The sequence below is a fragment of the Apis dorsata genome, unplaced genomic scaffold (genome assembly GCF_000469605.1).
Source record: "Apis dorsata unplaced genomic scaffold, Apis dorsata 1.3 scaffold_10, whole genome shotgun sequence".
Taxonomy (NCBI): Eukaryota; Metazoa; Arthropoda; class Insecta; order Hymenoptera; family Apidae; genus Apis; species Apis dorsata.
Window position 1 is genome coordinate 365,183 of NW_006263313.1, and position 8,714 is coordinate 373,896.

The 8,714-nt window shown below is 32.2% G+C and overlaps 1 protein-coding gene and 1 long non-coding RNA gene across 4 annotated transcripts in view; one reads left to right on the top strand and one right to left on the bottom strand.

The window, feature by feature from the left end:
• The window catches only part of LOC102681926, a 13,687-nt gene extending 10,060 nt beyond the window's left edge, over positions 1–3,627 (top strand). Inside the window, exon 3 of the long non-coding RNA XR_420587.2 lies at positions 3,616–3,627. This is a non-coding gene — a long non-coding RNA (uncharacterized LOC102681926). The remainder of the gene's footprint in view (positions 1–3,615) is intronic.
• The window catches only part of LOC102670652 (IQ motif and SEC7 domain-containing protein 2), a 79,000-nt gene that overhangs the window by 50,384 nt on the left and 19,902 nt on the right, over positions 1–8,714 (bottom strand). The gene's annotated exons all lie outside the window — the stretch shown is intronic.

Here is an 8,714-nt window from a genome sequence, read left to right on the forward strand (position 1 = left end):
AGTCGATGCGTGAATTGAAAAGAATTCAGCGGTTGTAGCGGTTACCGACGGTGATATCTATCGATAGTATTACAGTTTATTCAGTATTTTATTATTGATCTTTGGTTTTGGAATATCTCTAATTTTCATTCTTCATAGTTTTAAACGATTTCTTGATAATCTATTCCCAATGTTTCTATCTCCAATATTATTAATTAACGCTCTAATTTTTATCGAAAATTCTTATCGGTTTAAGCAATAATTTTGAAAATTCGAAATTATCGATATCTCGAGCTAGGTATCAAGGGGGTATACGGATTCTTTTTACATCGATCGAACTTTTCAAAGACGGGGATTGAATATCGATGAGATAACGCGATAAAAAGTTCACAGGTATGCTTATGGTTCCTATAGCAACCTTTTCAACCCTATCCGCGTGGCCTTTCAATTTTTCCACCGCTATATAGAAAAAGTATCGATCAATTACCCTTCTTCTTATCTATCTTTCGCCTCGACTCTTCCCAACCGAGAGACCAACCAAGGAACTAATTTCTACTCGACTCTTTATTTTATCGCGATAATATTTTAAATCTCCAACGCTTTCTTCTTTCTTTAAAATGTTGAGGAAAAAAACTTCAAGTTTCAACGAGACAGAATCACAACCCCTTTTCCATCCCCCTTCTCGTTGCGAGAAAATTTTAAAAATTTTAAAAATTGTAAAATCTTCACGTTGAAATTTTGTTGTCATTTCCACGATAACAGACGATTATTAAATCCTTTCACAATGAGTTGCAATTGAAAATATTTCGTGTCTTAAATGTTACCACGTGTAATTATTATACTTTCTATTGTCTGACATAAGAGATTTCAAAAATTTTAATATCGAAAGAACTAGAATTATTAATTATTATATAATTGCTTTCTTCCTAATTCCTTGCTTGATCTTCTTTCTAGATTGCGGCTTTCAATTATGCAAAATTTGAAAGTAGAAAAATTTATAAAGAGCAGATAACACGCGAGAAAAAAAAATATAGCGATATTCGTGGAACGAATCCGTTTCTTCAAACATCGTCGATAAAAATTTTGATTTTGGATAAACATCCGTAATCTATTTTTTTACACTCGGTCGAAGCGATAAGGAAAATACAAATAGAACACGTGCAAAGATAATTTTTATCGTTTACTCAATTACTTTTCCAAATTGCAATACGTTTCTTCCATTCTTGGAAAAAAATTATCGTCCACGATGCAAAAATAAGATTTCGAACTTATCACTTATTCACTTATTTGACCACTTATGAACGATCTTCATAGGTATTTGGAAAGATATTCTGTAATAAAACTATTAAATTATTATAAAAATAATAAAAAAATTATTTTGAATGTAAAATTTCAAAACATTCTACACAAAGCTGAGGTTAACAATCCAAACAATTTGGATAAAAAATTATTGTCTTTTTTAAATTCCTTTGCGTTTGATCGATCCGTTTATCGTCTTTTATCCGAATAACATAATTTGCATGCAATCTAATACTTATACTTATAATAGAATTATTTTTTCGAACTACGATATTATGTTGACTCCGTTGAAGGTTTTGACAAGATTTCGTTGTATTTTTAAATAATCCTAACAATTTTGCAGCTCTAAATAATTCTCTAAATCTTTTAATCTTAATATCACGAGTCTCATGGTGATACGACAATTAGTTTATGAATATATTCTACTCTAATCATCAGACACGATTATCTGCTGTGACATTGTGAGAAGTCCCTGGTCTCTAATAGACAAGCCATACGAATAATTTATATACAATTCACAACTAAGAAGTGTATTTGTTACGACTAGTCGAAAGGCATTTATATTATAATCCAAATTAAAATATCCAAAATATACTATACTATAATACAATTACTATTCTCAATACTTTTATTGCGCAAAACAGTAATTGTGAGAGATCCTGGTCTCTAATAGACAAGCCACGAATAATTTATATGCAAGTCACAACTAAGAAGTGTATTTGTTACGATTAGTCGAAGGGCATTCATATTATAATCCAAATTAAAATATCCAAAATATACTATATAAATCAATACTATTATCAATACAATTACTATTCTCAATATTCTATTGCAGACGTGAACAGTAATAATGGAAACAAATGATGCGAGACATGATTCTTGCGACCACCACACTCGCATTACTAAAATATCGGTACAAGTACTGAAGTACGCTTGACCTGAAGGAGATTTCTTTAGGAACACGCGTGGCAGTGAACGTGTTAATCCGTTGTTGAAACGCGCAACGAGGATCGATCCATTGATGCATCATTGGCATCCGTTCCGTGTTGCATAGAAACACGGGTTTAAAACAAAGTTCAAAACGAAAGAGAGGCACGTTTGAAAGCAAATTGGGCCGCGCCCGTTTATTATTCCCAGAAAAAACGCGGACAATGGCCGATCGATAGAGCTGCAAGGAGATAACAGGATGCAGGAAATGAAGCGAACAATCATCACGAAAACGACCACGGTATATCGTGCAGTCTCCTACAAAAGAGGGATAAGTATGAAAATACCGTCCACAATAGGAAAAAGGAATGTATATATATATATATATATGTACCGTGTTTCAAATAAGAATTATTCATAATATGATTAGTTACATGATGTAATTCGAATATTAAAAAGAATCGAAAGGAAAAAGAGCTTCAACGGCTTCAAGGAATGAAGAAGTAAAAATACGTCATTATTATGAAATTAATTACGAGAGAATTCCATTTTCTTCACGAATCGTTAAAGCTCATGGCTGTAAAATAAAAATATTATTATTATTATTGCTTATTATTTTGTTTTCTATTTTAATAAAAACGTTCAAATATTTCTTATGAATATTACACTGTAAATATGAAGAATCTTTTGTAATTCGTTACGATACTTCATTATTTATATCGATCTTCTTATCATTACGAAATTGTTCATCAAAAAAGATCAACTAATTACTCATTGTATTAGACTTGATATAAAAATATTTTATTTCCATTTCCCTTTTTTTGTGCTTACTCTCCTCGCGTAATTAGGCAACATAATCGCGTCCAAGCAAGCAATAATGACACGGCGCGGTGTAATAACGCGATGCGAAAATATAACTAACTCCTCGTTGCTCGTTAACCATTCAACTGCGAGTATTTTTACCACAGTCGATCGTTCTAAAAAAAAAAGTATTTTACTAAAATCGAATCATAATACTAGCCAATATAATTCTAATTATTTTATAAATTACGAAAAGTATAGAAAGTAAGAAAATATCGTATAAAAAAAATAAAAAACACGATCGACAAAGTATGGATTTTACACGAAAATTAAAATGAAAATATATACGTTCTAATTTTAAATTATATCATCATGAAGTGATACTTCATTTTAAAACATTTTCTTTTCTTGCATTTATTTCATTTTTATTTTATTAGCAGCCACACTATTTGACATTAGCAAAAATTAATAGTGTTGTTTAATATTGTTGTTATTAAATTTATAAATTATTTAGTTATTAAATTTTTAGGTTATTTAATTAGTTGTTAAATTTATGAATTATTTAAATTATTATTTATCTTAATTATACAATTTATAACACACTTAAAGGGTTAAACAAATTTAATAACCGAGGGAGGGGAACGTTTTTGCCTCGATCACTCCGCGCTCTTTCGATATTTTTCACGAGCGTGTGGAAAACGAGGGGCGAGATCCTTTTACTCGTGGCGAAACCACGGCCCACGCCGCGGATTAAATGGCGACTCGCGAGTAAACCAGTTCCAGGCGCAATGCCGTGTCTTGGCGTTAGATAACGTTAGTGCCACGATCGGGGATTTTCATTCCCTTTGAGATTGGCTGGGGAGTCGAACATCGTCGAAACAGTGAGATTTCTTGGAGAGAGAGAGAGAGAGAGAGAAATAATAATAGGATAAAAAGAGGTATTCTTTACAGGGGATTGCAAAGGTTTTGTTGTGGACAGAGGAGGAGTAATTTATAATGGAAAAATTATAAGATAGTTTTTGCGTTGTGAAAAATGTTTTTAAAAGTTGGAAAGTTTGAAAGTGAATATTTTATTACCGCTCGACGGTTTTCATTTCGTCGAGATTTTTATATAAAGAAATTGCACAAAAGTGAGATGATTGAAGCAAGCAAACACTTATTATCTCCTCTCGTAATTCTTTCCTATCTCGAAAGTTTTTAAATTGAATTTTCTAATATCGAAAAATTTGTAACCAAAATTAATTTTCAATCACTCGATATCGAAAATATAAAATCTATCGATCTATTTTCCATTTCAAACTTTCGAAAACTCTCCGATTTTTTTTTTTTTTTAATCACAGATCGTATAATAAATTTCCAAACGTCGAAAAAACGTAAAATAAAATTCCATATTTCGACAGAAACTATCAAAACAAAATATCCAATTTCATCCCCAGTTTTCAATAAAAAACCTCGTTACAATGAGCCCAACAATCTAGTCAAATTTTTCCAATAACAACCATAGAAGTTGTTCAATTGTTTAATTTTTTCCTTCGAAAAGATAAGAACGAAAGGTGGAAGAACAACGATGCGAAAGGGAGTTTCTCGATCGATTCGCGGGGAGAGAGTCGTGAAAGGTTGCGGTTAAAACCGCGTTAAAGTGGGAAAGACAACAAAAAGGGTGGCTGCAGACCTCTATCTTTCAATTCCATCCGCGTGGAAAACCTGCCCATGATTTGAACTTTCCTATCTCACCTTCCCTGATTTTGAGAAAAATTTGAAATCGAGGGGAGGACGATTCTTTGAAATTGTAATTTGTTTCAAGAATTAATGAATCGATTCGAACGTTATTTTATACGAATAATACGTCGAATGAAGGAAAATTCGAAAAATATTGCAGCTTCAAAACGAATTCGAAATTGAATTTGAAAAAAGAAAAGAGATACTTCGATACAGAGTAAATGGAAATTGAATTTGCATAAAAATATTCATCCAAATGTGAAAACGGTGCATATCTATTCCAAGGTGCTCTCTCAGCAGAAATATTGATATTTTTCCAGAATATTCGACAATAACATGCTTCACGTTGCGAAACTCTTTCGTTTCTGCGGGAAACTCTTCGATAAACAGTGCTTTCTCCGTGCTTATTTTAAAGACAACTTGGAAACGAGTATTTAAAAGATGATTCTTATAAAACGACTCATTCCTTCATTCCACTTTCGGTATATAATTAAAAATAATTAATTATAAATTGACAGAATAATTTCAATAATACACTATCCATTAAATCGTATAAACTCTTCTTACTTTATCTATTTCCTTTTTTCTTTCAAAATATACTTAAAATATACTTATAAATATAAATATACTTATAATAAAATATAATAAAATAAAATAAAATAAAATAAAATAAAATAAAATAAAAATAAAATAAAATAAAATAAAATATAATAAAATATAATAAAATATACTTATAATAAAATATAATTCAATTTTCTTTAAACTGTGATATTAATTTATTCGCATATTCAAAATTGTACGAACGAAATCGAACTCGTTTAATGATTCAGCGAATACGAAAGTCGACACGCGTATATAATTATAACAAGTCGATAATTAAAAAAAAAAAAAACGGAATAGAAGAATCATCGTTTTCGTCGTTCGAACGACGCAAAAAAATAAAGAAAAGCTACCGGGACAAACAAAATCGTCGTTCTTATCGTTTACACGATTATTTGATATATTGGCTGAAGAAATATTTTTCTTTTTCCTCGCGATATCGTTATCATAAATAAATTTTTATTCACGTTATCGTTTCCAATTTAATATTCGCTTTCAAAGATTTGTTCAAAAATTACACACAAATCAATCTCTCTTCCTTCTTTCCTCATAAAAAAGAAAAAAAAAAAAAACGATTCGAGATTCTAAACGCGAAATCTAATGTTCCTTCTTTCTTAAAAAAAAAAAAAAAAGTGTGCACTGAGATAAAAAAGAAAATTGGAGATTCCTTTCCGAGAGAATCGCTGTATAAATAAATAATGGTCGGTCTACGATTTACGTACGATTGCTGGCACGCGAAGGAAAGTAAGAGACGCTCGAATGGGGAGGGGGGAAGGAGCTTGCGAAGGAGAGCGATTCGTTCGAAAGCTCCCTTTTCTCCGAGAAGTGAAACTCATCTCGTATTCACCTTGACGCATCGTTCGAATTTTCTGCACGCCTCGTTAAGCCGGCAATTGGCCAACCGACAATCGCGTGTTTGTTCTTTATCTCCTAATTTAGTATAGTATACTGCCCGATCGAGAGCTCAGCGAAATCTTATGCTCTTGTTTCGCAACGAACCCGTATTCGTCCAATCCCAAATATTGCGACTCGGAATGTAATTCTATTTGGTTTTCTAAATTCAAGTGTCTGAGATTTTTTTTTTTTTTTATTCGATTTGAAAATGTGAAATTGAATGTCGTGAATAATTTTTAAAAAATTAGCGTCGTAATTTTTAAATGATCGAGAAATAACTATCGAACGCGAGAAAATTTTACTTCAAACGGAAGAAACGAGTCTTGTGTTAATCGTCGTCTTACGATACTTTCTAGTTAATTATCCTGGTAACAGCTTGTATTAAAATGCTGAATTAAGTATTCTTAGAAACTCTCGTATATATTATCTCTCTTTCGACTTTACGTTACCATGTTGATATATTGTTGAAGACGATATGTTTAGCTTCGAGAAACAAGGATGTAATTCGATTTGTAAAACCATCGTATAAAATAATAAACCAATTCAAATGTTAACAAGTTTCAAGGCGAGATAATTTCCGTTTAATTTCATTCCTTCTCCCATTCTGAGATATTAAATATACTTTTTTATAATGAAGCTTGAACAGAATGACCAAAATGGTTAAAAAATATTATTTAATTGATGAAATGTACGTTGGAAGATAACTGAAAAAATCGAATAAACATTTTCCTAAAATTAATTAAAAAATATAAAAACGAGCAAATATAAATAGCCTTACAAGGATAGAACGTCCTTCTCGCTTCTCCAGAACTACAATTCTCTTCCCTTCGAATTTCCATCCAATTTTGCCCATACCCGGAAACGCAATTAGTCCAATCGAATCCGATCCATTCCAATCGATTTCTGTATGTAAATCCATAAATTGCGCCCAAAGGATCCGATTATCAAGCTATCAGTACACCATATATATATCCTCGCATTGCACGCATAAGTTAAATATCCTAATATCTTTTTCGCATTTCTCGAGCAATATAATTCAAATAATTATTGATTCGCATCGAAGAGTATGCACGATATGCGATCGATGCACATCGTATCAAGTATCACGACAATGCCAAAGATATCGAAATTATTCTGTATAACCGGTATTGAAATTAAAAATATTTAGCGAAAAATACACGTAAGAATTGAAAATCAATTATTGAATCGAATAACTGATATTTCCCGAAGCCAATCTCCGTCAAAATACAATTATAAAAATAATATAAGAGAATTTACATTTCGATCGTTTCAATTTCAAAGTTCTCGCTATAATAAAAAATAATCGGAGATATTAAGAATCTCAAAACTTCTTCTATTCTCAAAAAATAAGAAAATTTTCTTTCGTCGAGTTGGAAAAGAAATAAACGCGATAAAAAATGGAATTAGAGAGAAGAATAAAATTCTTCTGGCAACAACAATAACATTATCCAACGAAAGCAAGCAAGCAAGCAAGCAAGCAAGCAACGAATTCTCTTTAACTCACCCCGGCATTACCTCAAACATTGGCAAACGTTGGCAAACGCCGCGACTATTTGCTGTCTGCGCGCGTTTCCAATCTCCCTATCTCGTGGTAAATTCAGCGCGTGTGCAAATGAAACTCGAATCAACAATAACCCGAAACAACACCGATCGAAAGAAAATAGCGAAAAAGAAAAAAAATAAAAATAAATCAGCAAAAGCTCGCAATCTCCTCTTTCAATCAGTCAGACACGCGTCTCGTGTACTCTCGTATACAATTCGATCCCGCGCGCAATAGACAGAGTCACGAGATCTGCGTCAAAGAGATTCCACGATGATGGAGTATAATACGTAATACACGTACTGTACACGTAGACACAATAGTTGGACAGAAAGTGACGATCTTACCGGCAGCGAGGCAGCAAGGATCGTTGAAGGAGCACGCCTACATCTATACGCGCGTGCAGGTGTGCGCCATGTGTGCACAGGTGTGTGCACGGTTGGGGCTACGTGTGCGTTCAGATAGACGCACGGGGAGAGAGGGGAGCCAGCTACGAGAAACTATATAAGACTCTTTATGTATATGTTCACGTGTATTTATATGTATCTTTGCATATATACATATATATTTATAACCGTGACAGTGGCTTTAAGCTAAGAACTTTGTTTCTCACTACTTTTTTTCATCGTATTCAATTTTCAATATATTATATAACGTAAAAACCGTCACGAGAGATAAAATAATCGCGAAATTAAATAGAAAACTACTTACTTTCTATCTTTAATAATAAACGAAATTGATCCGAGATAGATCGTAAAGAGATTATATTACACAACCACAAATTATTATTTCGTATATATTTTTCCAAGTATATAACGAAGAGGTATCATATGCGAAGAAAAGCCACTGTCGTAATGTGATAAATACATATGTATACATATGCATGCCCGTGCGTGTATGTATGTGTACCTAGTATAGATATATATATATATAT